Source organism: Limulus polyphemus, unplaced genomic scaffold (assembly GCF_000517525.1).
Source record: "Limulus polyphemus unplaced genomic scaffold, Limulus_polyphemus-2.1.2 Scaffold2476, whole genome shotgun sequence".
NCBI classification, from domain to species: domain Eukaryota; kingdom Metazoa; phylum Arthropoda; class Merostomata; order Xiphosura; family Limulidae; genus Limulus; species Limulus polyphemus.
In genome coordinates, this window is record NW_013668086.1 from 167,639 (window position 1) to 176,178 (window position 8,540).

General features: G+C 34.1%; 1 long non-coding RNA gene across 1 annotated transcript; it reads right to left on the minus strand.

Annotated features, from left to right (window-relative positions):
* Positions 1-200: 200 nt before the first annotated feature.
* Positions 201-3,929, minus strand: LOC111087691. Its single transcript, XR_002612347.1, has 3 exons — positions 3,858-3,929; positions 3,216-3,321; positions 201-415 (listed from the first exon to the last, which is right to left on the minus strand). It is a non-coding gene; the product is annotated as an uncharacterized LOC111087691 (long non-coding RNA).
* Between the last annotated feature and the right edge of the window lie 4,611 nt (positions 3,930-8,540).

Genomic DNA, 8,540 nt, shown 5'->3' on the forward strand with positions numbered 1-8,540 from the left:
TATGTAATACAATAAAACATAAGATATGTAATATGAAACATATGTAATACAATAAAACATAAGATATGTAATATGAAACATATGTAATACAATAAAACATAAGATATGTAATATGAAACATATGTAATACAATAAAACATAAGGTATGTAATATGAAACATATGTAATACAATAAAATATAAGATATGTAATATGAAACATATGTAATACAATAAAACATAAGATGAGACAAGTTGAAATATTTACGCAATCCTACAGAAGTACAATAACACCATCTTCTTCCACGCTCGTAAGCAAGGGGGGGGGGGGGTTCGGCAGAACTCCGCATTTTTGTGATGTAAAAAAATACTGCCACTAACTTCATGTTCAGGTGAATATTCGGCATCTGCTCTCCGCCAGTTGAATAATTATCTGTCTAATTACACAAACCAAAGAAAAACTGAGTGCTCTAGCTTTAATCTATAATTATTGTGACACTGTTATCAATACTGAAATATTGAAACTGTATGTAAGTTATTTATGGAAAAGCAGCCAGAAGAATGGAGTACGCTAACTTGTTATATCATACGTGTGTGATAGGCAATGATTGAAATAGCTAATATACTATTGTTGTACAGAGTTCTTTAAATTAATAAATTATTTAACAGTTAATAACTACTCTGCATATACATAGTACAGTACTTTGCTATAATAAAACATATATATTTATGCTAATTTAAGTCTAGTTACAACAGAATGAAGATTTGTTTGTGGGCCTTATGTGAACAGCCGTGCAATTGTTTGAGCTATATTTCATGCAAAATTGCTTCCAGATTTAATCTCATAGCACCTATCTTTAGACATTTTTTTCTGGGGGAATACCCACAGACTTCCATAACATTTACATGATTTGCATGCTGATTGTGTTTCGCACATTATGCGTCGGCATTTAATCTCACAAATTAGATCCCCGCTTCCAAACATTCTGCGTACGGGCCTGGCCTTTATAAAACACACAGAATTCGCCTAGTAAGATCATACACCTTTGTAAAACGTATGTAAGAGAAAAATATAAGGTTGATAAGATTAAAATAGCAATCTGTTTCACTTATATCAGTACGTTAAATATGATAGTAACACTATCCAACTGTAGAAACAGCAATAAATATAGAAGCGAAAACTTTATAAATAATGATGAAGTTAGTGAAGTGTTTTGTACATAAAATGACGGATAATTGTAAAACATATGGTAGGCGGATATGGTAAAATACTATTAGTTAATTAAAACATATGGTAGGCAGATGGTAAAATACTATTAGTTAATCGATGATCCTACAAACTATGCTAACCTTGCCTTTAAGGCAGATATGGTAAAATACTATTAGTTAATCGATGATCCTACAAACTATGCTAACATTGCCTTTAAGGCAGATATGGTAAAATACTATTAGTTAATCGGTGATCCTACAAACTATGCTAACATTGCCTTTAGTACCATCCTCCTCCTATAAAAACACATATTATATAGTTAAATATATAAATGTAAAATATAAACATATGTTGAGGCAAGTTGCACTCTGTATGCAGTCCAGTAACACTGACCCTTATAGAAACAAACATCATCCACCTTTGTACAACACATACAATACACCTAGTAACACCATCTGCTTATACAAACACTGTCTGTAGTAATACAATCCACCTATAGATACACAGTTCACCTTTCTAAAACATATTGAATGTTTTACTTACAAAGAGAAACTGTAAACGCAACATTAGGCAAGTTAGATTAACTTATTAATTTTAAGACTTTGATTGTTACTATAAAGTTAATAACACATTGATCTATCGGCACTTTCATCATATCAATGCGTCCTCTGGTGCTACTTCGTGGCCCTAGAAACACGCTCTCTTTTGTGTAACACTCGAACTATGATGCCACACCCAGCAATGCTCTCTCTGATAGGAGGCAAGTTCCGTTGTCATGGCGGCATGACAACTCTTGCCTGTAATAGCGGCCTAGCCACGTGCTTTCTGGACAACTTCAATTGTCATGACGGCCTAGCAATGAGTCCCTAACAACACACCCTCTGGTTCCACCTCGTGGAAGTCATCGTCTCTACCACCCCCACCTCCCATAAGGCAGCCAATCAGCACATGTGTCTGAACAAGCCGGATAACTACCGCTAAGTTCCATGGTTAACATTCTGTGTATCTTTTCGTGATATCCAACAAAACAAAAAGAAAAATTAATGTACTGGTGATTCAGAAAAAAATACTGAATTGTTTGGTAGGGAATTAAAATACTAAGTACAACAAATAAATCTAGTTTTCCCTTTATTTTTAAAAATTCAAATACTGTGTAACCAGGTCGTTTGTGTAGTCCCAGAAAGTTAAATACAATTGTTTCTTGGTTCTGTTGATGTTGGTAAAGAGCTTCTCATTGAATGTTCTTCCCTCTGTGGATTAGCAGTTAGCTTGAGGGCTTATACGTAAAAATTCAAGGTTTAGTCCTTGCGGTAGGTACAATACAGAAAACTCACTGTGCAGCACCCTTCCCCACTAGCTCAGCTGTAAATCTGAAGGCTTATAACGCTAAAAACCGGGTTTCCATACCCGTGGTGGACACGGCACAGATAGTCCAATGTGTAGTTTTGCGCTTAGCAATAAAATTACTGGGAAACATGAGGAAAGATATTTTATTATGTTGATATTTCTCTCAGCTATTGAATAATACTTTCGTAACCTGAAAAGGATGCAAAAACTGATATATTTTCAGAAAGGTTTTTGTAAATAATAGTTAAAAAAATCGATTCAAAGTTAATTAAACAAACATACAAGTTACGTTGATTAAAATAGAAATTTAAAAGCATCATCATAAAGTTTTATCAAACTTTATTTAGCACAGTGGGTCTTCAATAACAAAGATAAACCTAAAGGAATTTTGTGTTCTTACAAATGTTAAAAGCACGGTCATAAGACACTTAAGAAAGTATCTTCATAAAAATATGTACAGTTTAATAATTACTAATTTAAAAGCATCATCATAAAGTTTTATCAAACTTTATTTAGCACAGTGGGTCTTCAATAACAAAGATAAACCTAAAGGAATTTTGTGTTCTTACAAATATTAAAACCACGGTCATAAGACACTTAAGAAAGTATCTTCATAAAAATATGTACAGTTTAATAATTACTAATACTGCATTTATCTACATTTAAATACAAATTCATACATTTGATGTAAGCTACAATATGATGTCTCTCATGTATCCAAACATTGGTCACACTCAATACTGGGAAATACCTGGCTTCAACAATCTGTCTTCGGTGTTGAGTTCTCTGCAAAATAATAATAAAACTTCATACCTCATGATAATTACTAATATAATGTCATCATAAAAAGCGTATGCTCTAAGCATCGCAGAATGAGAGACTTTAATACGCATATTTTTCTTGTTATATATTCTCCACACACAAGATGCTTTTGTTTGTTTGTTTGTAGTTAAGCACAAAGGTACACAAAGGGTTATCTGTGCTCTTCCATCCACGGGTATAGAAACTCGGATTCTAGCGTTGTAAGTCCGCAGACATACCGCTGTGCCATTGGGGGGCACACAAGATGCAAACTAAAATCATTCTTACAAAATAGTGACAACTTCCAATCACATAAAATAGCAACGATTATCACTCACACAAAATAGCGACACTATCATTCACACAAACTAGTGAAGATTTCAGGTGTTGTTTTTGGCAATCAGAACAGGCGAAAAATATACTTTAATATTAATTAGTTTTCCTCTGTATTACGAGGAAATTTGCATGCATGAGAGTATTTTTAGTTATCATGAACATGAGAAAGTTTGAGACATACTTACATAGTTTTAAGAAGTAGGCGACTGAACAAAGGAGTAACGTGACTACCCCACAGTAAGCACCAAGGCTGCAGGAGTTGTGAATTAACACTCCTGCGGCGCTAGTACTTAGAATTGGGTCTCACTTGCTTCAGTTAATAAAACATTGTATGATTCATACCATCAAAGTTTCAAGCATTTGACGTCTTTCCAATAGTCCTTTGACTTGAGCCTCACAAATAAAGTTCTTGAGTCATCGTTGAAACATAGTACCTCATACTGTCTCCAAACATGCGGACATCTTAGTGGTGGTACATATAACTGGGTCACATTATTGTTTCTTGAGACATTGTCACAATGTCCAACTTCATCAAGGTTCCAAGCATGTAGAAAAATTAGGGGTGGTACTTATAACTAAGTTACATTATTGTTTCTTGAGACATTGTCACAATGTCCAACTTCATCAACGTTTCAAGCATGTAGAAACCTTAGGGGTGGTACTTATAACTAAGTTACATTATTGTTTCTTGAGACATTGTCACAGTGTCCAACTTCATCAAGGCTACAAGCATGTGGAATTCTTAGGTGTGGTACTTATAACTAAGTTACATTATTGCTTTTTGATATATTGTTGCACCTCTTCATAATTTCAATGTTCCAACACCTGCGATGTTGCTATTTAGAAAATCGTAGTTCTTGAATTATTATTGTAATGTCGAGCTCCATTAGGGCTTCAAACTTCCCACTTCCAAAGCATTAGCTTCTAAAATTGAGTTTCACTACAGGGTTCTGAAAAGTTAGTTACCCAGTTTTATCACAAAGAAGGTTCAACCACTCTCATATCACCCACTTCTGCTCTACTCTTTTAACTTAGATCCCATCAATTGCTTAAAAATACTGTTACTGCATCATGAGTTAAGAGGCTGGCCTTACATTGAAACACTGTTATTATGCCATTCTATATCAGCCTGACCTTGGATTAAAATATTGTTGCATCAGTGTTATTTCATTGACGAGGTCTTTAATATTATATAGTGAAACTAATTCAATGTTCAGTCCATGTGACGAAAACAAATTACCTTATGTCCTCCTTTAAGATTGAATACTTTTAAACTGTTGTAAGTTGTTGTTAGCCTATGTAATAAATGATGTTGAAATATCTCTAACACTACTAGGACTAACATAAAATCAACTTACTGGTACAAAGTAGCTCAATAAGCACAATAGTAAACACATCCAAATACTTTACAAAAAAAAATAACACTGAATTGTTCAACTCTACATCTTAAGATAATCCTCTATCTTGAACATAAGCTCTATCCCTTTGACTATCTTTCAACTAACCCTACTCTTGAAACAAATATCCCTTATTTATAATATAGCTTCGAATGCACAAGAAAAATATAACATCAGCTCAGAATTTTCTAAGCATTTTGGGCTTATCTTAATAGCATGTGCTACCTAGCTAAAATACAAGTTACAATATTAAAAATGTATTGTACAACACTGCCCCAATACAGGATTGTGAAGGCCCTTCAACAATCTGAATACATAATAATAATAATAAAACACTACAATAACTGCCCATTTACCAAGTCTTTTTGATAGTTTTTCCTTCTAAGGTCCAAAGTATGTGTACCTCATTACCAATGGTTGTCCCGTTATTGGAAGAACGCTTCCTAGTAGATGAATGGGTGAATCCACTGACGGATCTAACTTTAATGGTCATCTCTGAGAGTAGTCTCAACAGAAACTCCAGACTTCTCAGCATGTTGAGTTTTTACTGAAGTAACCCAGTTAGTCATTCTTTCATCAATGTACTTCCAAAGACGATCACTGTGGATGACATTTGGTTTGGATTGTCTATCTTCTGAACACCTACATAACTTTGAAGTGTGCTCTCTCTCATGACAAATATTATCCAGCTGTACCCTGTCACTTCAATGGAATTTAGTTTTATCAGCACTTACAGCATAGTCACCTTTTGCTTTACGATAATTCAGTTTAAATATTGACTGGGTAAAGTCGGGTATGACACCTTTATTTTTCACATCCAGGAGAACTCTTTCAACCATTAATCATTCATGACATGCTTTAGTATTCCTATTAACTTCTGTTATGAGTATCTAACTTCTTGGCAGCACAGTCACCACTGTTTTTATTTCCACTAGACCTTCAACCCCTGATGTAGTAACTGCCATGTAGTGCACTGAAATTTTCTGGTCATAGACTATGAAGGTATCTGAAACTAGCTTAACTTTACATCCATGTCTACACATCAAATCAGTTCCCAATATGCACTCTTCCTCGATGTCAATTCCCACACATCATGAGGTGTAGAGAAGCTTCCTAGAATAAGGGTTCCCTTTTGATAGAATTTGATGCCCACCCTGTTGTTTGCATCGGTTCCTTTTCTTTCTTCTTCTCTGGGGTCAATTTTCAATCTTTCATTAATACACTGGGACAACCAATTGTAGTTGTAGAAACATTGCCAATCAGCATACTGCAAGGTGTTCCATCAATAACCTCATTGCCTCGTGGATGATTTTCCTCAAATAATGACCCTATTTTCTTATTTGGGATAGCTGGAGTATTCCCTGCTGAACATCGTTTCACAGATGCAACTAAATCCTGTTTTCTTGATTTCTAATTACCTCTGCACTGCTCATTAGCTCTGTCATTTTGGCTTAATAACATATGTTGATTTATTTCAGTCTTAGCTGTAATGGCTAGGTTATCTACATCTATAACAATTACTTATTTCTGATATCCTTTGAGAGAAGCTTTTATTCCATACAGGCCTTTGTCTGCAGTTCCTGGCAATACATCTATTCAAGTTATACTTGAAACATCTATCGTGTTCTGGTTTATTTCCTCTATTATACTTAACTAATTGGCTAACTAATACTTTAACTTCTACATTATCAATAGAGGAACTGAGGTTTCAATACTACAGAATCTTATATTTCAATAACTGCTAAATGGTGCCATTAGTGGTTTATCTGTAACTTTGATGGATTTATGTTCTATCATCAACTACAAAGTTTCACAGATGGATTTACACCTACTTTGTTTCAGCATGATTCTCATATTCTCTCTGTCATGGTGTTTATAAATTGGTCACGTGCCAGCAAAACAATCATTTCACAAGGAGTGTCTGGGTAAGATAATTGGGCAAACTTTTCTAAATCTTCTGTAAGTTCAGCTAAAGATTCTTTTTTTTTTCATACCCTGTTCTGAAACTTTGCTCTAGATGTTTTGGTGCAACACTCCAAACCTGTTGAATAAGACAGCTACCAATGCTTGATATGTATTATGGCCCTTACCTGGAAGGCTGCTTAATGTTGTCAGAGCTGGTCCTTTTAAATGGACAGCAAAATGTATAGCTTGTTGTTCACTATTGTTCACTTCCATTCACCTTCCCATCGTAGTCCATTGGTTTCTCTACTGACTGATGTTGAACTGGCTATCTAAATTAGATTTAGTAGTGCCATGACTAGAGTAATCCAGAAAGGTCTTTCAGTCAGGTGGCACAACAGTAGTAGTAATAGGTGTAAACCAAATAAGTCCTATTCTGCATCTCATAGTAGATGGTATTCTTGGCTTAAACTTCTGAGCCAATGCAGAAAGATGTATGGCTGGTTTACCCTTTGCATTTAATAATTCATTTACCAGATGTTCATACTGTCACTGATGTTCTTTTCTATCTGAATGATGCTCAGTTTCTACCTCGTTGACATCTTTCTTTACTTTACTTTTGACTTCATTTATTTTGTTATTACAGCCTTGCCACACTTTTTTCAATTTTGTCATTTCAGTCTTTCCATACTTTTCTAATATTATTGTTGTAATCTCTCTTTATGGCTCACAATGGCTCCTTCAATCAGATTTATTTTCGATTTTAAGTCTTACTCAAATAGTACATCTTTCTCTTGCAACTCCTCTCCTAAATTTCCATTATATTCTTTCTGATATTTTGTATTTATATCTCTTTTGTCTTAATCTTCTTTAAAGTTTCTGTCTAATTTTCGGTTTCTTTCTTCCTGATCTTGTTTTTAATCATTTCATCACCTCAAGAAAGACTTTGCTCTCACTCTTTGATTTAGTAGTCATCACCTCTAACAGTTGTAATTTAGTCAAAGTTCTATTTCATTTTCATGAAAATACTACCCCACTTCTTACGCCGATGATGTAGTGTTGTTCTTTGGTTGTCTAGTTCTTTTCAATTATCTGGTGAAAATAAATCAATATTCAGTCCAAGTAACGAGGTCAAATTATCTTATTTTCTACTTTAATGCTTTACAAGCTTGAAAAATTGTATACTGTTGCAAGTTGTTGTAGGCTTACCTTGTAAATGACGTTCAAATCTCTCTAAAAGTATTAGAACTAAACTAAAATCAACTTTCTTGTACAAAATAACTCAATATGCACAATAACAAATAGAGATACAACTATCTCTCAACTAATTCTAGCCTTAAAACAACTATCCTTTATTTATAATCTAGTTTCAAATGTATGAGAAAAACTTGACATCCTCTTAGAAATTTCTAGGTGTTTTAAGCCTATCTTAAAGTTATGCTTCCTATAGTTATCATATAAATTACATCAAAAATACAGCTTCCAATAATACTTTTATTATACTGTTACGTCTCCGTTCGTTAGTTAATTTTCCGTAAATTCGTTCCGACGAAACTTTAGCGACACAAG